This window comes from Adiantum capillus-veneris, chromosome 5 (genome assembly GCF_014529385.1).
Source record: "Adiantum capillus-veneris isolate H3 chromosome 5, ASM1452938v2, whole genome shotgun sequence".
NCBI lineage: Eukaryota > Viridiplantae > Streptophyta > Polypodiopsida > Polypodiales > Pteridaceae > Adiantum > Adiantum capillus-veneris.
Window position 1 is genome coordinate 146651512 of NC_140935.1, and position 25080 is coordinate 146676591.

General features: G+C 50.0%; 1 protein-coding gene across 5 annotated transcripts in view; it reads left to right on the forward strand.

Annotated features, from left to right (window-relative positions):
- The window catches only part of LOC147458245 (ABC transporter B family member 25-like), a 157319-nt gene that overhangs the window by 130416 nt on the left and 1823 nt on the right, over positions 1-25080 (forward strand). The window lies entirely within an intron of this gene.

Below are 25080 nucleotides of genomic sequence, written 5' to 3' on the forward strand. Positions count from 1 at the left end.
GTGGGCTGAGATGGCACTACCGTCCACCTGTGTGGCTTTTCCCTCCTCCCATCTCCTGATTTATCCTCATTGTACATATGCTGTTTTTTCATTGGGAGAGTCTCCCCTTATGATTGCTATAGCTCTCTCTAGTAGAGGTGGTTGTAGTGGAATGGGCAATTTCATTAACTAATAGAAGGATCTTTTTCTCGGAAAAAAAAACCATCCTTGAGGAGATAGTGCTCATGGCATCGCCCATCTTGCAAATGTTCAAAGATCCTTGCAAAATATTCATAAATAGCATACCGTTCCTTCATGTCATCAAGCTCATGATGATAAGGGGGGATGTCACAAACTGCTGACGTGTCAAGTCACGGAAGAATGGAGCCAACCTTGAGATCTCGGCCGAGGGGCCTAAACACTAAGTGAAGCAGGAGAAGCAGCATAAGAAGTATTACCGACTTGCAAAGGCACCGAGTGGCCTATTTTTAAAGAAGAGTTCCCACCAAATTATGGGAACCCGTTGAAAAATTAAAGTGGGGTCAACACACACACACACACACACACAAAGCGTAAAAACTGATGACGTGGCAGCTTGTACGGAATCGCAGATTTCGTGTTGACAATCTGACTTGGCAGCTGTACGGACGTCCGTAATTCGCGTTGACATGGTGACGTGGCAGCTGTATGGATTTCCGCAAAACGCGTTGGTAGATTTTTGCGCTAGTGCTTTTGGGACCAATTGTTTTTGAGTTTGACTGCTTTTCATGTAACTACTTTTCAAGGCCAAGGGCCTTTAAATATGTGTTGAGGGCTCATTCTCTGGCATGCTTCAATATGAAGGTGCAGGGATTGGAGTACTGGCATTGTACGCAGTTGAAGCAATATAAAGAAACACCGAAAGAGGCACCAAGGTTTGGGGCCAATACTCTCTGAGGTGGAATTCGACTACTACGTGTCACGTGTGCTCTTACTCTTCAGTTTAGCTGTTGTTGAAGTGCTAAAAGTCTAATTAGTCTGTTCTTTTCCATTGACACGTGCTCGTCTCGTGACACTCCATATATATGGAACATCCATGGGATTCGCAACAGCGCATCGTATCCTTCCAGTGGCATGACAAGGCTGCTTGCATATAAAACATTTGCTCTCTGCCATTAGAACTTTCTTTTCCTCAAATGACTTGCGCACAAAAGGCTTCCTTTTTTGTTTCTTAGCCTCCGTTCGAGAGGTTTTGGTTGAGTCCTTGCCTTTGTTTGCCTTTTCTGACCCATATGATGCTTCAGGAGCTGCTTTTGCAATGGGCTTCTTTGTCGAATTTTTCTTGGGTTGGTCCCCTTTCACATTGCCCTGGAATCCACTGTCTTCTCCTCTCAACAAAGCATTTCCAGTGTTGGCAACCTCCATAAGCTGAGTAACGGTGGCCACTTTGTTCTTTGTGCAGTAGTTCCGAAGCCCTTTAGGCAGCCCACAACAATGCTTCTCAATCTGCTCTGTTAGTGGCACAAACCTGTAGGAGGTTACTGAGAGCAACGCTTTACAGAACCTCCGATTTTACTCCTCTAGGCTCTTGCAAGTAGCTGTAGTGATTTGATGCCAGTCTATCATGACATCGGCCTCAAATTCATTTGACAGCCAAACGGAAGCAAACATTTGCTTGAAGTATAACCCATGTAGCGGGTGCTTGTCCTTGCATCAACAATGTCGTCCACCATGCGTGGCAACTTTCTTGACCTTGGAGGCCTCTGTAAAATACCCCCCCCTGCATAGGCCATGTCAAGCTGCTGGAGGAAAGTAAGAGCCTTTGTCTTGTCCTCGAAACCACTGGAGGTATCAAACTTTACAGCTGCACCACCTTCTTTGTATGGTTTTGGCTTTTCGAGTGCTCCCAAAGTATCATAGGGAATTGTTTGCAGCATGTGCACTGTAATAGGAATCATCGGTGCCCCTTGGCCATTGACATTTTGCGTCATTCGTGCCATATGTGCCTGTTGGTTGGAAAAACCAGCCATGCCCTGTGGCACCCTAAACTGGCCCTGATTGCATTGAAACCCTTGCTGCATGCCAATATTTCTATACATGGGGTTTGGTATCATGCATTTGCATACCCCCAAACACTGTTCTTGGCATATATTGCTGGTTTCCAGGCGCATAACCAGCCATGCTTTGAAACATTGATCCACCCCCGAAATACCCAGGATGTACCGTGGGTGGTGGAAAAACTTGTTGCATAGCCTGAAAATTGGTTCCCTATCCATTTAATGCAACATGCAGACTCTGATAGGTGACTGGCTGAACTGGTAAAGCCTGTGGAATAGGCGTCCTAACCATCTGTTCGTGGACAAAAGGAGCTTATCTTGGAGCTCCACGTGACTTTGCAATGTGTGAGTGCTCCCGGCCCTGCTGGGATGCACAAGGGACTTGGGCTTGAGCCTCAACAGACTCTATTGCATGAGACGGTTGTGTTGTTTGCTGTGACACTGGCGACGCTTGCAGATATTCCATAAACCTAGGATTCTGCACCAACCGAGAGAACACATTCACATCAGCAGCAACTGTGCCTTGAACGCAACCTCTTCTAGTTGCCCAGTCATAAACCCTTGACCCTTGTGGATCATTCAAATCAACAAAAGGTACAAATAGGGGTGGCCGTAAACTCTCGCCATGTTCGAATAGTGGAGGAGGAACAACCTGTCTGTCCTGTGAAGAGGAACCCTCTTCCCTAGTGTAATTCTGAGTTCCTATGCTTTGTGTCTTCACCGCAAACCAACCAAGGCTCACTCTTTAAGGAAAAAGTGATTCTGTCCCGGTGACGGAACCATGAAACCGGCCCGTAGGGCGGTAGACTTTAGCTCTCACCCGATTCTTTATTTGAAAAACTTTACTTGAACTTTACGACACAGAGAACCTTCGCAAATGAACCTGGAACTGGAATTTACACTTGGAACAAACCATGGATTGGCAAAGAGTTCTACCAAGTAGACAGTGACACCTTGTAGGCACCAAAGACTGGCGTCCCTTTCGGTTTTTCTTTATTCTTATAAAACTTGGGAGAAAACCTACAAGTTCCTACGAGCTGTCCTGTTTTTACCGGGCTGAAAATAGCCTACTCTAGCGCGATTTCACCAGCATAACCGCAGTAGGAGGCTTTACAGACAAAATCCCCATGCAAAAGATAACTTCCCCAGCGCATACGAGCACTTTCCCAAACCTGACAAGAATCTGCAGCATGCTGAATTCTTTGTTTTTCGCCTCGAAAGTGCACCAGATCACCCGTACAGCAATCCCATCGCTTCGCCGGAGCTCCTGAATGATTTAGTGATCAATTAGGGTCAAAACCCTAAACTTGCAAAAATACACAGCAGGCTGTATTTTACTGTTTTGGGCTCTTCATAATTTGCAGTAAAAGGAATAGGAGTCAAGGTTCCTAGTGCCACATCCTCGTTAGCAAGTAGAGTGGAAAGAGTATGCTTTACAAAATCATATGAATCACATAGTTTCGAGTACTTCTTCCGCTCCTTTTCCACACTCTTCCAATTCATGACGCTGTACTTGAAAATGACTATTTGCATTGTAGCGCGGATAATGTGTAGTGCTCTCTACAGTGGGTGGTCCTTAGTGCAATGTGCGTGACAATCTCACTCTAACAGACTGAAAAGAAAGGAAACAATACACATCAACAGAGCTCACAAAGGCACAACAGCAGACGAGAACATATGTCTCGACTATCTCAAAGACTGATACAGACTCTGGCGTGGCAGCCCACTCAGCTCCAGCCCAGGACTCACAGGTACAATGGGGGTGTCGAGGCTCAGATGTGCCGGGATGGTGAAGACGTGCTCTGTGTATAGACTCACTCTAAACGACTACGTGAAGCTCCGAGGTGAAGAAGATAATCCCTATGACCAACCACTACTACTCATATGTCACACCATAAAGAGCCACCAACGGCTCATAAATGTCAGCCATGTGGTGAGCTGGCCACGATGTCCACTAGACCACCGTCGGTACCCTGCCACGTGTCACTCCCCAGCCCAGAGGTAAAGTCTTGTACCTGCAGAGGCACATTGTCCACTATGCCCACTGGGTAGACTGTCCGTTGGTCGGCCAATGTAACTATGAAGGGAGCAGGGTGAGTAGGCTGTAGACCTAGAGCTAACATAGTGAACTGGGGCATCAAGTGGATGCCAGATCCACCATCCACTATCACTCCTAAGAGAATTGCCGACCCAACACGGACACTGTCAGGCGAGGGCTTCTATAATCAGTGAGTGGAGCAGCGGGATTGGATATCATATAGGACTCTGATGGTCACACTGGGAGGTGCCCGCCGCCAGGACTTATTCCGGGGTAAAGTGACCGAATAACGAGTGTGTCACTTCTAAAATTCGCATCTAGTCGCAGCATGTCATAGAGGGACACTTGTTGGAAAGTGTTCTTCAAGACTGTCTCTGCTGTAAGATTCTCTTTTTCTACCTGTTGTTTCTCTGGTGCCTTGATCTTCTGTAGATCGGAAACTGCTTCCAAGAAAGCTTTATAAATATCGGAGAGCAAAGATTTGGATTCTTTCATGGCACTGGGGGATGGCTTGTTAACAGTTGCAGGCAGGGTATCCACTGGTGTGAGAATGTGTGGGGGAGTTGAACTTGTTGGAATGCTAAGACCAAGAGTGGCTCTTTGGGCCCGGATGAGGACGCTCAATGGCTCCTCTGCCAAGTGCGGCGGCTTATTTTGAGGGGTAACCACGTGGGTAGAAGGGGGCGACTGAGAAACGGTGCTCACTGCTATCAAATTGAGCTTGGGAAAGGCAAACTCATTATGGCTTTGACTCGAGCTCGAAGCCGTGGATGCACGAAGTTTAGGGTAATCCTTACTGTAGTGATCCTTCGTTTCAGGGCAATGACGGCAAGGAGGGGACCCTTCTGGTAGGAGGCATTTGCTTTGGTAATGCCCATATTCCCCGCATCTGTAGCACAAAATGGGCCGATTCAAAGGGCGAGTCGAAGGGCGAGGTGGTCCTTGCTCCTGGTGCATTGAGTTGGAGGTGGAGGCATAGAAGCTTTGAGGTGATGAGGGAGCATGGGTATGATAAAAGCTCTGAGACGGAAAAGTACTTGGCATACCTTGCATAGGAGGGGTTGTTAGCAAAGGTGGCATATGGTGTGGATGGCCACAAGGAGAAACCATGTTGGATGCAGGTGCTGGCCCTTGTTGAAGAGTAGGACCAAGACTTTGCTGTATTTGTCGCAATCCCTTGCGGTAGTAACAGTCCTTGTCCTCATGTCCAGATTTTTCACAGAAGTGGCAGTAAACCCGAAGGGGGCATTCCTGTGGAGGGTGCCCTGGAGAGCGGCATGAGCTACACCAAACCGTAGCCTTAGTCTCTTGCTGACCCTTGAGCTCTTCTAGCTCGCGCTTGATGTGTTCCAATGCCTCGTGATGTGGAGGCGTCTCCTGTCTAATAGAGAAGGACCTCTCCTCTTTAAGAGCTCGCTGTAACTTTAGGGCTTCCAGTTCCCTGCGTAAAGAAGTTAAAGGATCAGAAGGACTTTCCAAAAACACAGAGGGGGTCTCTATGTGAGGGGGGTTGGAGAACAGCTTCCTAGCCCCCTCTATCCTCGTAGCAATTGCGATGAACTCCTCCAGAGTGGCGTCGGGTCGGAGACTCTCTCGTAGTTTTTGATGAGAAGTTTTGGGAAGCGCCTTCTCTACCCACTTCTTAACCATAAATTCACTTGGTTGCTGGGGAAGCTTGGCAACCAGAGACTTGGTTTTCGTCATAAGTTCTACAAAAGTCTCCTCTGGCTGGAGCACCATGTTGGCCAACTCATCCAACACCTTCTCCTGGTAGTCATCTAGCCTGAAAGCTGCACAGAACTGTTGTCTTAAGGTTGCCCAAGTTGCAAAATGGTTCTCTGCAAACTGGCTATACCATTTGTCTGCTAAGCCATCCAAGGTGGATGGAAAGAGTACCAATAAGCATCTTCCCTGTTAAGACCACGACCCCTACAAAGAGATACAAACCTCCTTGCATGGTCGTCATCATCTTCTGAAGAGAGTCCTTTGAATGTAGGGAACTTGATGTTTACCTTAGCCAAAACGCTAGCCAACGGCTCCATGGCCCCTTGCTGAGTCTGTTTTTTTTTTTCCGAGAAAAAGATCCTTCTATTAGTTAATGAAAGCTGCCCATAGGGCTACATCCACCTCTGCAAGAGAGGGCTACAACAAACATGATGGGGAGACTTTGCCAATGAAAAAACAGCATATATACAATGGGGCTAAATCAAGAGATGGGAGGAGGGAAAAGCCACACAGGTGGACAGTAGTGCCATCTGAGCACCCCCTGGACCATGGAGTAAAACGGCCCAGGGCGCCAGAGACGAAGGAAAGCCTCGCGGCGCTCCCGCATGCGGTCGGAGCTGCCCTGTAGTCCCTCAAGCTGTCCTCTGAGAGTATGGATCAGCTCTAGCCAAAAGTCACGAACAGTCTCTGCTGGTGGTACAAGGCGAGCCTCAAAGATGCGGAAACAACGGGCCCGCCAGATGAACCAGAGAGCTAGGCCGCTGATGAGCTCCCAACACTCCGCTCTCTCACTGCTCCACTCCTGTGGAGTAAGGTCTGTAGCAGGCTGGAGTGTAGGTCGACCCCCCTGTATCACTATCATCCTGTTGGTGGAAGATAGCTCAAACTGAAGTGTCGGGCCCGTGAGGGTGAACCAAGCCGCCGCCCCCCAAGTGTACTGTCGAGCCGTGGAGAGGGCAGGCATCAGCCGAAGAACTCGTAGCCACACCTGCTGGGCCGAGGGACAGTCCCAAAGACAGTGTCGCTGACTCTCCACCAACTGGTCACAGGCTGTACATGCGGCCGAGAGACCACAATGTACAAGCCAGCTCCCTACTGCTGTGGCTCTGTGTGCAACCAACCACTGGAACAAGGTGACGCGCCTCGGCTGTCTGGAGTCCCACAGCCTCTGCCAAAAAGCTGCCAAGAACTCAACTGTGAGACCCTCCTCCTGCCAATGACGTGCTGCAGCGGGGCGGGCCTCTCTCTGTGCTGCAAGTATATGACGTCCAAGCTGAACAGTGTACTGAAAGAAAGGGACTCTTGGGCGATCTGCAGAAGAGAATGGGTCCCTCCACAGCCACTCACCAGGATCCCACTGTACTCGTGCCAGTGGACAGCATTCCCAAGCCCATAGCCTCCAGTGTCCTGTCTCAAGAGCTGCTGGGTCAGGGTCTATGACGCAAGTCCTCCCACAGATGCCCACAACTCGGATCCTCTGGAAACAACACTCTGCTACCTGCGGGGCCTCTACTGCAACTCTCTGTCATCGTCCCCCACCCTGAAGCTCGAAGAACAGGGCTGGGACAGTCTCTGAGCAAGCCCTGACTGAAATGAGAACCTCCAGTCGTGTGAAGGCTCCCATCCCTCGGGGTGCTACTGGCTCGAGAGGCGTGAGCCAATCAGCTGGAACTGACTCTCAGATGTCCTGACACATGCTCTGAACCCCTCTCATGCCCTGTAGCTGGACAACCTGCACCTCCTCTGACAAACCTGTGAACTCTAGCCAGTCACCTAGAGAGCGCGCTGGACCTGCTGCCATGGGACCCCAAGAAACATGAGGCCTACTCCCAACCAAGTGGCCTCTCTGAGTGCTAACCATGAGGTTCCAGACGAGGGGCTGCCGTAGGCGCTCCTCCGTGCACGTCGGCTGTCGCTGCTCTAGGCCACGCCGCAATAGCTCCCAAGAACGAAGCAAACGCACAGCAAATCGGTCCTCCAGTCTCCTGCTCAAACCAACTCGGCGCAACTCTGTAAAGATCCATCTGGTCGAAGGTTGCCAAGGGCCTCCTGACTGAGGCATCCTGGCACGAAGCCTCTGCAACAAGAACTCCTTCCAGGGCTCCTCGCCTGGAAGAAGTCCTCTGACGACGAACTTCCCAAGAAGGGCTCTGCTCTGCTGTGCTGGATCAACGATCCCAAGTCCTCCCTGAGAACAAGGAAGTGTGATAACCGACCAAGCCACCTTGACTCGGGCAATCTGAGTGTTGCGACCTGACCAAAGGAAGTTCCTGATCAGCCTCTCTACCTGGCTGATGCAAGAACTCGAGAAGATCCAGCAAGAAGTGATGTACCACATAGTCGCCAACAACACCTGGTTGGCAACTACTACTCTACCAGCCAGCGAAAGTCGTGCTGAGCTCCAATGTAACAGCTTTCTCCTGATGGACAGGAGAAGAGGAGCAATCTGCTGCTCGGGGGACAAATCCAAACCAACCTGGCAACCCAAGTACCGAACTGCAGTCCCTGGAGGAATCCACCTGAAACCCTCTCCTGGTATCCAATTTGGCACAGGAGCACTACCAACTGAGAAAGCCACTGTCTTTCTCCAGTTGATCAGTGCGCCCGATGCACAGCAGAAGGTCTCCAAAGCCTGGCCACATCTGTATAAATTGGCCTCCTGGCCCTCTAAGTACAAGGCTGAGTCGTCGGCAAACTCAGCGTCCAGAAGCTCATCTCCCCGTATAGGGAGTGCTAAGCCCCTCAAACCAACCTGCTGTGACACCAAAAATCTGCTCATCGCCTCCGCATAGAACAGAAAGAGAAAGGGGGCAAGAGGACAACCCTGTTTGACCGATCGTGTGAGCATGAAGCGCTCACCTCTACCTCCTGCCAAAAGCACCTGACTGTGGGCCTGTCTGTACAAAGCTGACACCCCTCTGATCCAAGCCTCTGAGAAGCCCATCCTGCGTAGCGTGCCCTCTAGAATGTCCCAGTCAACTCTGTCGTATGCCTTCTCAAAATCGAGAAGAAGAATCACAAGGTCCTCCCCACGGAGCCGTGCAAGGGCAGAAGCCTCCCAAAAAGTGAAGATGTTGTCAAGGATACTGCGTTCCTTGACAAAACCTGTCTGAGTCCCATGTATAAGGCTCTCCAAAAGTGGTTGAATCCTCAAACTCAGAGCCTTGGCAAGAATTTTGTAGGCTGAGTTGAGAATGGTGATGGGGCGCCACTGTCGAATCTCATCCAAGGAGCCACCCTCCTTTGGAATGAGGTAAATCAGGCCCTCACTCATGCTATCCGGCATCACTCCTGTGTGCAGAATGTACTGAAAGGCACTACAAAGATCTGGGCCAAGCAGGTCCCAGTACTCCAAGAAGAAGCTGAAAGTCAGCCCATCCTCACTTGGACAGCTACCACGAGGGAGGGCCCTAAGAGCCGTGTGCAGCTCCTCAAGCTGAAGAGGTAACTCAAGCCTCTGCCGCATCTCCTCAGTCACAAGACAAGGCATCTGTGCCCAATCCTGCTCCCTGCATGCATCCTATCTCTCTGACTCGGGCTCAGCCGACAGTAGCTCACGGTAAAAGTCAGTAGCAACTGCACGCATATCCTCTGGCTCACAAACAACTGACCCATCGGGTCTCCTCAACTGATTGACCTTGGCATGCGAGTGCCGAGGTCCCACTGTCTCAAAAAAAGCACCTATCACTCTGTCACCCACCTGAGTCCACTGAGATGCCTGTCGGTGAAAGGCAAACTCATGGCGCCTCTCCTCTGTGCAAGCAAGCTCCTGTCGAGCCTGCTGTAGCTGCTCCTCCAACCATGGACTGTCTGGATGTTGCTCCTGCATCCTCTGTAGTGAAGCCATGCCTCGTCTGAGACGCTGCTCCTCCTCTCTCGCTGCAGCCCGTCGAGCCAAAGACTCCTGGAGAAAGAAGTGGCTAAGCTGAGCTAGGCCTGAGGCCACTCTGTCTGCAGGTGGAGCCTGGCTGTCCATGCCCTCTGTCCATAGAGCCTCGCCCTCTCTCTGAGTGCTGAGTCCAACAAGACCCGCTCTGGGATGCGAAGCATCGTGCTCCCACTCCTCTGCCTGTCTGCCACTGTGAGGATCAGTGGTGCATGGTCCGAGAAGGATGTCCCTGCCAGGATGCCCACTGATCCCCCCAAGTCACTGAAGTGGTCACTAGTGTAGAAGCGATCTATGCGCGATAGATTCACTCCTCCCACTCTGCGGTCCGATCTAGAGAAGGCAAGACTCTCTGGAGGCCTCACAAAGCCAGAATGCTGCCATGTACGCGAGACCCTCAACGTCATACAAAACCTCTCCCAAGCTGCTAACTCGACTCCATGCAAAGTAGCATGGCTGCCTCCTATCCTGTCAGAAGGGTCCTCCAACATGTTGAAGTCCCCTCCTACACACCACTGGTCAACCTGTGGCAAAGACTCTAACAATCTGTGACCAAAACTCTGCACGAGCACTCGCCACATTGGGCGCATAGATGTTCAGGAAACCCACAAGGCTACCCTGAACCTGCATAGTAATCCATTGAGCTCTGCTTGGTACAATAATCCCTCTGCCCACAATGGCCTGCTGTAATGAGTCCGCAATAGTCATACATACCCCACCCTGGATGCCTCCAGGTCCAAAAGCAGCTGACCAAAAGGTATCATAGCGTCCACGCAAAATCTGACCACATCGCCGAATGCGGCTCTCAGACAAATGGTGCTCCTGAAGCATAAGGAGATCAATCTCTCCTCCCACAAGGCAACGCTGAAGCTCCTGACGCAATCGGCCCCGTTGTCGCTGAAACTGGGGCCCACCTAGTCCCTGCACGTTCCACGAGACGATCCTCATGGGGAGCGAGAGAGAACAGATGCTGCCGCAGCAGCAAGACGAGCTATCTTCGAAGCAGGCTTGGATGGGGAGTAATCCGCATCCGAGCGTCCTCTAGATAGGCGAGACTGCAGTGAGTGCCTGGTCCAAGCCCAAGTAGAGCGAGCCGTGCGTAAAGCAACCTCCTCTGTCCAGGAGTCCTCATGAATGAATACATAGCAAGTCAAACACTGCGTATCAGCAAAAAAGTACACCACAATGTGTCTACATCCTGCTGAATCTGGGGGTGTCACCGCAAACTTGCCCAGTGGCCACAAAGTCTGCAGCAAATCTGTAACGCCAAGTTCTCCCATGTGGTGAGAGAACTCGAGAACCTGTGTATGCAACCATCCCACCACTGAGTCGAGGGACCACTCTGTCTCAGTCCTGCCACAGAGGGGGAAGGAGAAACCAACTGTGGAGTCCAAGGCCTCTGTCCCCCTAGCGGCTAGGAACAAAGCGTAGACTCTGAAGCAGGCTGCCTCGTGGTCTTTTGCGGAATCGCAAAGAAAACGAGTAAACCCGCAATCGAAGAAATCCCAGCGGCGTCGAAGGTCAAAGCTCGTCAAACCACGAGGGATAGCTGCAAGAGGAGATGTCTGAATCTGCAGTGGGGGCCGCATGAAGGGCTGACCCTCTCTTGCTAGGCGACTCGTGGCGAAGGCGCTGCCAAGAGATCTCCTGGCCGCCGGCAAGGGTCCAGTCTCCTGAGCCGACTGTGGTACTGAAGCAGGAGGAAGGGGAGAAGGGGCTGGGGGGGGCGGGGGAGAGGAGAAGCGGGGTGGGGCGGTAGAGACATGGGGGGGGCGAGGTGGGGAGTGAGCGGTAGCAGAGGGCGGGGGAGGGCATGAGGAGGAGGAGGGGAGATCGGAAGGCGGAGCGGCTGGCGAGGGTGAAGCGGAGGTGGTGGCTAGAGTAGGGGGCTCCTCCTGCTCAAGAGGACCAAAGCGGTTCCCCGTGGGAACCCACTGCTGCTGAGTAGGCACCTGGGGGCCACTCTGAGTGCCAGGCTGTCGCTGTGGCCCCTGGCGTCGACGGCCACGGGCCTGCTGCCACCCCTCCTCCGCTGGAGTCCCAGGCTCGGAGGGTGGCGCTGAATCTGTGCTCTGTGTCGCTGGCTGTGGCTGCGGCCCAGCCTTGGCAGGCTGGGGCTGAGGCTGGGGTGCGGGTCGTGGTCTCCTCCGTGGACAGGCCTTCGCTAGGTGGCCCATCTGTCTGCAAATGAAGCACTGGTTCGAGAGACCCGAGTACTCCACACTCTGTCTAAACCAACCCCCACTCACCCGAGGCAGAAGGATGACCTTCGGGAGCGTGTGGGTATCTCTGACCAAAACTCGAACTGAAGGGATGCCAGCCGCCTTGGCAGCTACTGATGCTGCCGTACGAGGTGTCTCCAGGACAGTTCCGATGGCGGAGCCAATCCTGGAGAGAAGTGGAAGGTACTCCCTCCGTAAACCTGGAAAGCAGACTGAGATGGGGATGTCCGCCTCCTCTACTAGCACATCCGAAGACGAGTCAAAACCATGTGGCCACTGTCGAAAGTGGGCGCGTGATGCTCGGATGGCCAATGGACTCATAGCTATGACCTTGGAGGCCATCTCGGAAGTCTCGAACTTAATCTGGTAGTACCCCCGTCCGAGAATCTGGACATCCAAGATCTTGCCCACCTCTGCGAGGAGGCGGGCCTGGAGAAGGTCTCGCAGCTCTCCTCTGCTGGGACGAGTGCCGAGAACCTTGCAGATGACAGAAGTCGCCTGCAAGCGTTCTACCTTTGTGGCAAGGCTCGCTTGCTCTGCCGGCGTAAGAGCAAGTCGAATGGTGGGCTCAGCGGGGTCGGGCGAGGGGGCTTCAGGCGAGTCCCTCTGAGGTGAAGCTGGAGCCTCCATCTGTGTCTACTGCTGAGTCGAAGAAGCGGGCGGCGAAGAAGAAACCTGCAAACAAATCAGCCAGGCACTTTTCCGAAGAGAAAGTGCTGTCGAGCCAGGTGCATAGGGCCTTCGGGAGCGAAGCGGATGGGGGGGGGGGGGGGGGGGGGGGGGGGGGGGTGATGAGGAGGAGACAGCGAGGGCGAAGAGGGCAGCCGTGCAATGTGCGGGTGCACAAGCAGCAGCGAGCGGGGGGGATGGAGCGGGGAAGGCAGAGCGAGAGGAGGGCAGCGGGCTGCGGCAGCTAAGGGGCAGCGCGCAGACAGGGGGGGGGGCAGCGGGCTGCGGCAGCTAACGGGGCAGGGCGCGCAGATAGGGGGGGGCAGCGGGTGGGTTGAGAGGCAGTGCGCAGGGGCTGAAGGGGGTGGGGGGGCAGCGAAGGGGCAGCGGGGGGAGGGAGGGGGGGGGAGGAGAGCGATGGCGCAACAGCAAAGGGGGGGGGGGGGGCGAGCAGCAGTAGCGGGCCTTCAGAAAACCTAATCCTTTTTGCAATTTTTTGATGTCCCTTTGATCAGTCACGTAAGTTACCTTGTTGAGCCTGTTGCTCAGTAGCCATTGAGAAGGTGATCTGGAAGATGTGGAACCGGAGGGAGGAATGGGTGATGTCATATGTGGAGGTATGGGTGATGAGGTTGCTGGACTTCTAACAGGTTCCAAGGGTCGTCTTCTGTTGTAGTACTTCAGAGGGCTCAGTAGTGCGCTTTGACGCTCTACTGACTGCCTTGTATGTGTCATGCAGTGACCACCAACCCAACCAAGCTTTGGGCAAGAAGACCTTGAACTGGCTGAAGACAGGTCTAGACTCTACTAGACCAGGCAAGTGACTAGACCAGGTTGGACCAGGGACGAGACCAGGCTGGCAAGTGACTAGACCAGGTTGGACCAGGGACGAGACCGGGCTGGACCAGGGACGAGGTCCAGACTAGGGCGAGAGATGACTAGTGCGAAGGACTAGACCTGTTGGACCAGCCGAGAGAGGAACAGTGCAAGGCAAGGTAGGCGAAGCTAGATAGACCCAACTAGCTTCAAGATTTGTACCTCACAGAGTGAGATTTTAGTTGAGGTCCCACCGTGATCGCCAAAATGAGAGCACCTGTAGCGCAGATAATGTGTAGTGCTCTCTACAGTGGGTGGTCCTCAGTGCAATGTGCGTGACAATCTCACTCAAACAGACTGAAAAGAAAGGAAACAATAGACATCAACAGAGCTCACAAAGGCACAACAGCAGACCAGAACATATGACTCGACTATCTCAAAGACTGATACAGACTCTGGCGTGGCAGCACACTCAGCTCTAGCCCAGGACTCGCAGGTACAATGGGGGTGTTGAGGCTCAGATGTGCCGGAATGGTGAAGACGTGCTCTGTGTATAGACTCACTCTAAACGACTACGTGAGGCTCCGAGGTGAAGAAGATAATCCCTATGACCAACCGCTACTACTCATATGTCACACCATAAAGAGCCACCAAGGGCTCATAAATGTCAGCCATGTGGTGAGCTGGCCACGATGTCCACTAGACCACCGTCGGTACCTTGCCACGTGTCACTCCCTAGCCCAGAGGGTCCGTCCAGTGTGAACAAGCCTAGACCAACTGCACTAACTGTGTCCTGTGAAAGTGACACTGTAGCCTGCTACATGTATCAATCTCCCTTTCAAGATCTTTATAGATATCTTGAGCATCCCTTTTTGCTTTCTCTAGCTTTGTTTGCAACTTTTGCTTTTCCTTTTGTAACCCTTCCACCAGCTGCTTGAGCTCTATCACCTCTTGATCTGCGCTGTAGATGTGGATGCTTGAGCAACACCGAGTGATCCCACAGCCTTGCATCTGAAAGAACTTGTTGGGGGTTGTTAGAGTCGCTCGAGTTCATTTCTTGAGTTGGTTCTGGAGAGGGTATTGCTGAAGATGTTTTTGTAGATGAAAAGGTTGCCGCTTTTTGGAAAACATAGACAACCCGAGCCACTTCTTGTGGCCATCTTTGGGGCAGCTCGGTGAATGGTAGTACTTGAGACACACAGTAGGTTGAGGATGGGGCTAACTCCAGTAAAGGAGACTTATTTCCTCCTTTAGGGTTTATTGGCTCCCCATGGCCAAAGGCTTCCACCAAGGGAGAAGCTGAGTTATCAGCCTGTGTGACCTTTACACTTACTGCTGGCTGAAGTGGCTCCCTGAGCTCAGCTATTGTAGAAACATTGGAGACGGAAGTAAAGATTGAATAGAGACTCCATAACAAGGCATAGACTTCATAGCTTCCAACCACTCTAACAGGTCTTCTGACCCATCAGGTTGGGTAGGTTGTTCGAGTTTAGGATTGGACTCCATCGACAAGGAACTATGTTACACCATTGATCCACGCCTCCTTCAAGTCGAATGGGTTTTATTGGAGAGTTAGGAGTATGTATCACATTGCGTGATTTCCCCAATCATGCAGTGCTTTAGTGTGCCGTAACCATGGTCTACCGATGTGCAAAGGAAATCCTCCCTCAACGTGGGGAAGATGAACCACAACAAAATCCAAACTAAAGGTGAAGTCCTATACCTACAGAGGCACCTTGTCCACTATGCCCAGTGGGTAGACTGTCCTTTGGTCAGCCAAAGTAACTGTGAAGGGGGCGGGTTGGGTAGACTGTAGACCTAATGCCAACATGGTGAACTCAAGCATGAGGTTGATGCCAGATCCACCATCCACTATCACTCTGGAAGAGGGGTATTTACTGGTGAGATAATGTGTGAGGAAGTTTAACTGCCGGAATGCTAAGTCTGAGAGCTGCCCTTTGGGCCCGAGTGAGGACACCCGCATGCTCCTCTACCAACTGCAGCTTGTCTTGAGGGGCAACCACATGGGCAACAGGTGGTAGCTTAGGGATGGTTCTAACTGCTATCAGATTGATCTTGGGAAAGGTAAATTTATTTTGTCTTTGACTTGGGTCTCGAAGGACGTGGATGGGCGAAGTTTGGGACAATCCTAACTATAGTGATCATTAGCTTCGGGGCAATGACGGTAGGGAAGGGACCCTTCTGGCAGGGGGCATTTGCTTTGGTAATGTCCATATTCACCGCATTTGTAGCACAAAATGGGCCGATTGGATGGGCCAGTGAAAGTAGTAAAAGCTTCACATGGTGTGAAAGCTTCACATAACTACTGCCCAAGTAGTAAAGTGGTTTTCAGTAAACTAACTTTACCATTTATTTGCTAAGCTATCCAAGGTTGATGGAAAGAGTACTAGGTAGGTGTCTTCTCTATTGAGGCCATGATGGATATTCCTAACCATCATTCGGTTGAATGTTGCTGGAGCATTCGTAAGTCCAAAAGACATAACCAAATATTCGTACAAACTAAAGGTTGTCCAGAAAGCTATCTTGTAGACATCCCCCGGAGCAATTCGGATCTGATGATATCCACTCTTCAGATCAATTATGCTAAAACAAGAGGATCCTTGTAGTCTGTCGCATCGATCCTTGGAATAGGGAATTTGTTCTTGATGGTGATTTTATTGAGAGCTCTATAGTCAATGCATATCCTCCAAGATCCGTCTTTCTTCAATACTAGCAATACCGGAGAGCAAAAAGGTGAAGTGCTAGGTTGAATGAGACCTTTTTCTAGTTTCTTTTACTTGGTTCAATATTTCTTCATTTTGGGCTCGGCTAACTCAATAAGGTGGCTGGTTCAGTGGTGTACTTCCGGGAATCAAATCAATCGTATGGTCCTCAGGACGAGGTGGAGGTAACTCGCCTTGTAGGCCTTCAGAGAAACAATCAGCCTGAATGTGCATAAATTCTTGTCGTTCCTTTTCCAATTCAGACATATTTGATCGTTGTTCATCATTCAGATCTTTCAAGAAGATCGAGTAAAAACTAAAAGACTAGATTTCATTAATTTGGAAATGGCCGAAGCCGATACAAGTGGGACGAACTTGTCCTTCAGTTTTACATCAAGTACAGTTCCTCTACCCTTCTCATTCTTCAAAGTCGCTTTCCTGGCCCTATAATCGACCACTGGACTGTTCTTGTGGAACCAAGGGATTCTAGGAGGATGTCACATCCTTCCAAAGGCATGATGTAAAAGGTCTCGTGCCCTAAATACCCCTGACAATCTGTTAGGTGCAGCGGAAGTGAATGTTGAACTTTGCTCAAGATGAGTGCTCCGAGTTGTGCTCAAGGGTTCCTTTTACTTACGGAAGAGAGAGCCTGCCGTTCCTTTAGTAAGAGAGTGCAAATGATCACAAACAAAGTGGTAAACACTGTGAATGAAGGTGCTGAGACTGAGAGATAGAGAGAATAATACGACACCAGAATGTTGTCAAACCCTCCTCCAAGGGCCCCACTCTCTATGGCGAGAGAGGTCTATGCTATTGATTGCACAAATCTCATACAATGGTCTAAATGCAATGGTCTTGCCCAGGATGTCGACGACGATGACGACGACAATGAGACGGGCAAAAAACTGAAAACGCTAGGGGCTCGAATCTGCAAATCTTGTGTCTGCTGAATTCTGACTCTATGTCGGTGATGACGGCGATGACGACGACGCGACGATGATGCGCTGAAAACGCAGATGCTGAAATCTGCGAATAGCGGGCTGAATCTGCAAACGCTCGTGCGATGAGGATCTGCTGCAGTAAGGTGAGATCTGCGAGGTTTGGGCGCTGCGGCACGAAATCTAATTGTTGGAAACTGAAAACGCTGATGCAAGTGGCGGATCTGTCGTCGGGAATCTGCAAACGCTGATGGTAATTTGCAAATGCAAAAACGCTAGGCTGATCTGCTGTCTGCTGCAAAAACGCTAGGGAATCTGTTGTCGCCAGGCTGATCTGCAAATGCTGAAAACGCTAGGCTGTTTCGCCAGGGATCTTGCTGAGAAGGTGCACTGCTAGATACTTGGTTCCTGCTGCCTCTTCTGCCAGAAAGTGCTAGCGCTAGCTTTTCTTAGATAGTTCCTTAGCCAATTTGCCCTACCCAGTTTCCCAACAAAGTCACTTATTAATAATAAGTGAAAAATGGCTAAAATAGGTCTGTGCATTGTAAAAATGCTCCTAATGGGTTGTGATGGTAATCTGATGATCATGATGGTGCAACCAGAGGATATGCATCTACTCTAAGTGCCTGGATATGCACGGTCTGCGAACAGACTCACAAAAGTGCCAGAACACTGCCTAAGCTAACTGAACCCTTGTCATGAAGTAGCTTGTCCACGTACACATAGGGTTAGATGTGCACGTGACACAATGCAAACGAAGTTTGCCAATGACAGGTGTAATGGAAACATCTCGTCCAGGTGCCGCTAGAATAGCTTTTGTCTGTGGTCCCATTCTGTTGGGCGTAATTCCAAGTGGAGCCGCCAATTTGGGTGACATGAAGTTGGCCTTGGCTCCTTTGTCAAAGAAGATGAGGGCTTCTTGGTCTTGTACTTTGTCCCATGCGTGGCAAAGTTCTGTGCTTTCGTCCATCTGATATGTGTCGGTCCCCACATAATCTGGTACCAGTCCTGCTTTCGTCTTTCCTTTTTTGCCACTCCTCGGCTTCCCTGGCATTCTCTGGCCTATCTTCTGATGGTGCTCTGTGTGGCTTTTTAGGGCACCATGCGGCAATATGCCTTTGCTCGCCATAATCAAATCACTTTCCTTCTTTGAGATACTTGGATTTTTGATCCTCTGTCAAACGGGCACGAGTATCTTTCTTCTTTTGAAACTTTTTTTTCCTTCTCTGATCATTTGTCGGATTTTGTCCGGTCGTTGGCGTAACTGTTGATCTGTGGGATAAGTCAGGTGACCCAAATGCATAGAAAACCCTTGCTTAGCATGTCCCATCAGTTGCTGGATGGACTTGGATTTCTTAGTAAACAGTAATCTCGAATCTCCTTAGGAAGTTGAGAGCAAAACCGCTCAATTTGCTACTTAAAACTGATCTTTTTGAAGGAAGAGGCAAGTAGAAAAGCATCCCAAAACCTTTCGCAGAATGTATCCAAAGTGTCTCCGTTAGTCATCCGAAGATGATTCCATGCTATAATCACATAGCGCTCGTACTCTTGAGTGGGCCAAGAAGAGATAAAAAAGTCTCTTGAATTTAAGCCACTTGGTTGGCGCTTCTTTTGTAAGAGAAGAGTGGACCACCATGTCCGTGCATTTCCTTTCAGATAAGATGCCGCCCTTCTAATTTTGAGTGCCCTGAGTACCGCCCTCCAGAAAAAGCTATGTCAAATTGCTAAATGAAGGCAGGGGCTTTATGGGCATCTCTAAACCTTGAAAAAGTATCAAATTTTATTGCTTGTCCACCTTCCTTGAATTCTTTTGTCTTCCTTTTTTTTCTTCCAGAAAGTCATATTGATTTGCTCTGTAAAAATGCTTCCTCTTTGAATAAAACATCTAGTCCTCGGAGTCCGAACTCTCAGAAGAGGATGAATCCTCGTCAAACTTGTCAGAAAAGTGTTGGGATCTGCGGTAGGGTCTGCTTTCTTGGCCTTCTTCTTGTTCTTTCTCAATCTTTGGGTCTTTGGTCGTTTCTTGCCCTTTCTGTCCTCATCACTCGAATTAGAAGAGAAAGACCTATATGAAGCTTTTGCTCACATCCGAACTTGCTTTCCTCACTTTTGCAACCAAGACTTAGACCTTCACACTTTCCTCGCGTAGCCACAGTGTGGACTTTCAATTGGGACTCTCATCACCACAATTCTAGAGCATCGAGAATCACTTATGAGCCCCATATATAATACATCACATGTATCTTTGGTCCATAGGTCATATTTGACCTCCGAGGACGATAATAAAGGCACGCTAATTGACAGAGCGACTGAGCTTAGGAAATTGAGACGACCACGACCAAGATGCAGAAGCACACTTCATCGGAGGAGACTACAACAAAGGATTAGAAGAATTCTAGCCAGACACCTAGAATGCTCCTAAGAAGTTTATTTATTACTTTGTATTTAGTTTTTCACATTTATTTTCACACTTTCACACTTTTCATACTTAGTACTTTAGTACTAAGGTACCCAGACATTGTAACAGATTCACCACTTTTGTATCAGTTTGGTCTCATAGGTCATTCTGGCCTTTTGAAGATGTTAATATAACATTTCATTTCATTTCATTTCTCTCTCTCTCTCTCTCTCTCTCTCTCTCTCTCTCTCTCTCTCTCTCTCTCTCTCTCTCTCTCTCTCTCTCTCTCTCTCTCTCTACTCTGAGACACATCAGACCCCTGGGCAGTCTATGCCTCACATTAGTGGATATAGATGGGAGACGGCCTATAGACAGGAGACACGATCAGAGCATAGAGGGCGGGGACCAGGAGGAGTGGAAGTGTTATTCAGGGAGGAGTTACAGCCATTGCTACATATAGCCCGCAGAGATGAGCAAGCTAGGTACATGTGGGTGAGACTGAGAGCAGAGAGACAGATATCTTTACATTGCTATTTGCTACTTTCCCCCGAGCACGTCAGTGTATGCACCACCCAGAGGACAATCCCCTTTCTCTATTTTGGATGATGACATATGGGAGTTCTCTAGAGATGGTGACATCATCATTCTAGGGGATTTCAATGCTAGGACTGCCCATCATCAGACAGTAGTTTATGATACTTCAGAGGAGATGCTGAGAGAGTTGGATGCTGCAGAGACAGGCCTATCCAAACTATCACAAGATGGAGAACACACTGAGTATGGACGACACTTGATAGACATGGGGATTGCACATGGATTGGCCATCTTGAATGGCCTACAGAGATTTCCCGCTTCAGGGGGTTTTACATGCTTTCCACACAGACATGGAGCCAGCACAGTGGATTATGTCATGGCACAGCCGACCCTCATCTCTAGTATCCAGGATCTCACGGTTGGACCAAGACCTGTTGGTGTGGCAATGGATCATGCTCTTGTGTCAATGACTATCTCTTTTCAGTTTAGTGTAGCACACAGGCTACGGACAGCAGCCCCTACTCGCTACACCTTCACACGGGAGACAGACTCTGTATACATAGATGGGATCTACAGATGCCTATGCACAGAGGAGCCAGGGCAACCTCTGGAGGAGCTTACTACTATATTAACATAGACACTACATGACGCAACAGCAGAGGCATACCCACATACTCAGCCTGAGCAGAGACGCCGTTCGGGGAGCATGCCCCAGAACAGTTGGTATGATGAGGAATGCCGGGACACTAGAGCTAGACTTCAGAGGGAGGTGCTTTTGGGGGACATCACTCACAGACAGTCACAGATTGACTTCCGACGCCTAGTGCGGCGGAAGAAGAGGGCATTTTTGGCCCGGCTAGAGCAGGATCTATATCAGCTATTCTTGAGTCAGGACTCACGTGAGGCATGGCTACTCTTTCAGGAGCACTCTCCCCCCCCCCCCCCCCCGCCATCACTTCTACAGAGGACTGGGGCCAGTACGCATCATCTCTGTACACAGTTCCTGAGCAGCCCCCCCTTCTCGATCCTCCCGATCCATGCCCACACACAGGTGCTTTTTTCACCGCGGAGATGGTGAGGAAGGCCATTGACAGGATGAGAACTGGGAGAGCATACGATCATGATGGTTTAGTGGCTGAGCATTTCACGCATGCCAGAGATCTACTAGCAGAGCTTGTAGCAGTGATGTTTAACCGTGCCATGTGTGAGGGCTTGCCTGTTACTTGGAGCCTATCTACTATTGTACCTATCTTCAAGTCGGGAGACCCTATGGAGCTTGGGAATTATCGCACTATCATGATTGGACACACATTGGCACGGTTGTACGCATCTTTTCTTGAGCAGCAGCCGAGTAGATGGGCAGAGAGGGAGGGGATATGCGTAGCCGGGCAGGCAGGGTTCAGGAGGGGTTTTTCTACTCTTGATCATATCTTGACACTCAAAGCCATCATTGAGGAGGGTAGATCGCGCGAGAGACGGATCTATTGTAGCTTTGTGGATTTCCGCAAAGCATTTGACACAGTGCCTAGAGCTAGATTGATGCGCATATTACAGCAGATGGGAGTACCCACAGAGCTCATTTGGGGGGTCATGGCATTATACAGGTCAGTAGTGGGGCAGGTACGCACCTCAGAGGGTCTATCCACACCGATTCACTCCACTATTGGGGTGAAGCAGGGCTGCCCACTCTCTCCTACTCTATTTGGTATGTATGTGGATGAGGTTTCTGATTACATTGAGAGAGATGGTGATAGAGGTGCACAGCTGGCAGGGACATGGATTCCATTATTGTTATATGCTGATGATATTGTGTTGATCTCCGACTCTCCGGAGGGGATGCAACGGCTTTGAATAGGTTTGCTCAAGAAAGTGGTTTGTCCGTCAACCTTGGTAAAACCAAGGTCATGGTATTTAATACCACCCCACAGTGGATCAGGAGGTCAGCGCCAGCATTCACATACGGCCAGGAGAATGTGGAGTATACAGATGCGTACACTTACCTTGGAGTGGTTTTTAGTGGGCCAGCATTTTCATTGAGGAGGGCAGCAGAGACTAGACTGACCAGAGCCCATGCAGCATTGGGTAGATTGGAAAGGATGTGTTCACAGGTTCAGTTTCAGGAGCCTCAGACGAAGCTTTGGCTCTTTGACACTTTGGTGGCTTCTGCATTGCTTTTTGGAGCTGAGATTTGGGGACCTTCATTGGATCATCACGGGAGGACAGGCCGCAGTGATGGATGGGGGGACATGGAGAAGCCTCTGGTCTCTATGATCTCGCGGCTCATTAGAGCCAAGGCCTCAGTACCACGTGCTATTGTTCGAGCAGAGCTAGCTGCCCCCCCACTAGTGGTTGAGGCGCTCACCAGATCTGTCTCCTTCATACACCGCATGTGGGAACTTCCCAGAGACAGATATGCCCACCTTGCACTTGAGTCCTCTCGACAGTTAGCCATGCAGGGAGATACAGCATGCTGGTATGGGGAGATGACATCATGGTTTCAGGCGCATGGGTTCAGCATAGACAGATTGCCTCCCTTCCAGTACTCACTGGATGCACCCTCTCTGACTCTTACACAGTCCGAGATCACCAGGCTCATTCGCCAGGACGTGACTCAGCTAGACACCAGGAGGACATGGATACAACTAGCACAGGAGCTCGGCACGAAGATGGCTTTCTACAGAGAGCATCTCCTCCAGCTTACGGTTTATGGTTTTGTGACGAGGCCCAGATACATGGACACCCACTTGTCTCATGGGATACGATGTGCTATCGGCCAGATACGCGCATCTTCACACCAGTTGCGGATCGAGACTGGGAGATACAGCGGAATACCAGCAGAGGCCAGGACGTGCCCCCTATGTGACATCGAGCCGGAGACAGAGTTGCACTACACATGCCACTGCCCCGTCTACTACGAGATACGAGGCCACTTCCATTGCTTGTTCAGAGAGGGCTTTGGACCATTCTCCAGAGTCATGCAGTACGAGGATTAGAGATGCTTGGGTTTGTTTTTGCTCGAGCTACGCAGACACAGAGAGAGCCTGATGAGAGGACAGGCTAGCCAGTCTTAGAGACAGATCACAGATTTCTTTAGAGCTGCCACTGGACGCTCGGAGGAGTTACTACCACAGCACAGCTCGTCGTCTCACACCAGAGGCACACTGATCGACCGAGTGACTGAGCTAGGGAGATCCAGACGCCCACGACTGCGGAGGACTACACAGCATCGGCGGAGGCTGCATCAGAGGATTCGGATTACTTTGGCTCGACGTGCATGACGCCCGGTCAGACTACTGACCATGGAGGAGATTGATGAGATCCACCAGCGACCGATGCTGGATCTCTTGTGATCTAGCTATCCCAGCTAGCTGCTTAGTTCACACCTAGTAGTTTAGGATTCCATAGTATTTTATTGTGACATTTGTCATTTCATTTTTGTCATCTTGTTACTCTGACTCTGACTTCGTATCAGATCCACCACATTGTAACTTTCTGGTCTCATAGGTCACTTTGGCCTTTTGAAGACGTTAATATAACATTTCATTTCATTTCATTTCATTTCTCTCTCTCTCGTTCAACTCTCCTCGTCGATAGATCTTTAAGGTCTCTTGGGATAGTTTCCTACAACAACTCTCCTCGTCGGTAGATCTTTAAGGTCTCTTGGGATAGTTTCCTACGACGTTAAAACAATCTTCTTCTTCTTCTTCTCTTAGAGGATGCTGATGTTGACGATGGTGAGGATGTGGGGTATGCTTACATACCTACCCACTCTAGGTACCGTCAATTTATTTTTATTTTTATGTTCCTCAAACATAGTACTAGAGCTGCACATAGATGTAACCTTTTCGTCTTATAGGTCATTTTGACCTTTTGAAGACATCAGTATAACATTTCATTTCATCTCTCTCTCTCTCTCTCTCTCTCTCTCTCTCTCTCTCTCTCTCTCTCTCATGTGATGAGGATATTGATGATGATGAGGATGTAGGTTACGCTTACATATCTACCCACTCTAGGTACCCTCATTTATTTTTATCTTTATGTTCCCTTAACATTGTACTAGAGTCACACATGGTTGTAACCTTTTGGTCTCATAGGTCATTTTGGCCTTTTGAAGACATCAATATAACATCCCCCCCCCCCCCCGTTTTGAGGTTGAGAATGGTAGATTCAGAGGGATACTAGCAGCCTATATGCCGCCTGTACCATACAGAGCCAAGACGGAGACGCATTATATATGTAAGTGCACAGTGTACTACGAGATACGGGGATGCTTCCATTGTCTATTCAGGGACGGCTTTGGACCGCTCTCTAGAGTCATGAGCTATCAGGACCAAAGATGCCTTGGATTGTATCTACTTGAGTTACACAGACACAGAGACAACTTACTGAGGAGATGTGAAGAGAGACAATCCCAGAGACGAATTACCGATTTCTTCACACCAGACAGTGGAGTGGCAGAAGAGCAGTAGCTTCTGCAAAGCTCAGCTCATACTCACACTCGCAGTACCCTCATTGATCAAGCACTGGAGCTAGGGAGATCGAGACGCCTGCGACTAAGGAGAGGAGCTTCACAGCATCGACGGAGACTGCAACTGAGGATTCCAGCCATACTATCTCGACATCCAGAGTACAGATGAGGATAGACTCATGACCCATTATATCACCTGTTGTACTAGGCACCCATTGTTGTATCAGTGATCACACATATCAGCTAGTAGCACTCCTAGTTTCATTTTTAGCATCTCGTTTTTGTATCGAGACATGGTATCATTGTATCGTTTTGGTCTCATAGGTCATTTTGGCCTTTGGAAGACGTTAATATATCATTCCATTTCATTCTCTCTCTCTCTCTCTCTCTCTCTCTCTCTCTCTCTCTCTCTCTCTCTCTCTCTCTCTATACACAGCATCGACGGGTTCTACGACAGAAAATCCGGAGCACGTTGGCCAAGCATGCACGACACCCGGTTAGACTACTAACCATGGAGGAAATTGATGAGATTCGCCAACGACCGATGCTAGATCTCTTGTGATTCAGCCATCCCAACAAGCCACCCAAATTTTCCCGCTTAGTTTTATGCTTGGCTCACATCGACCAGCTTAGGCCCCCATAGTAGAT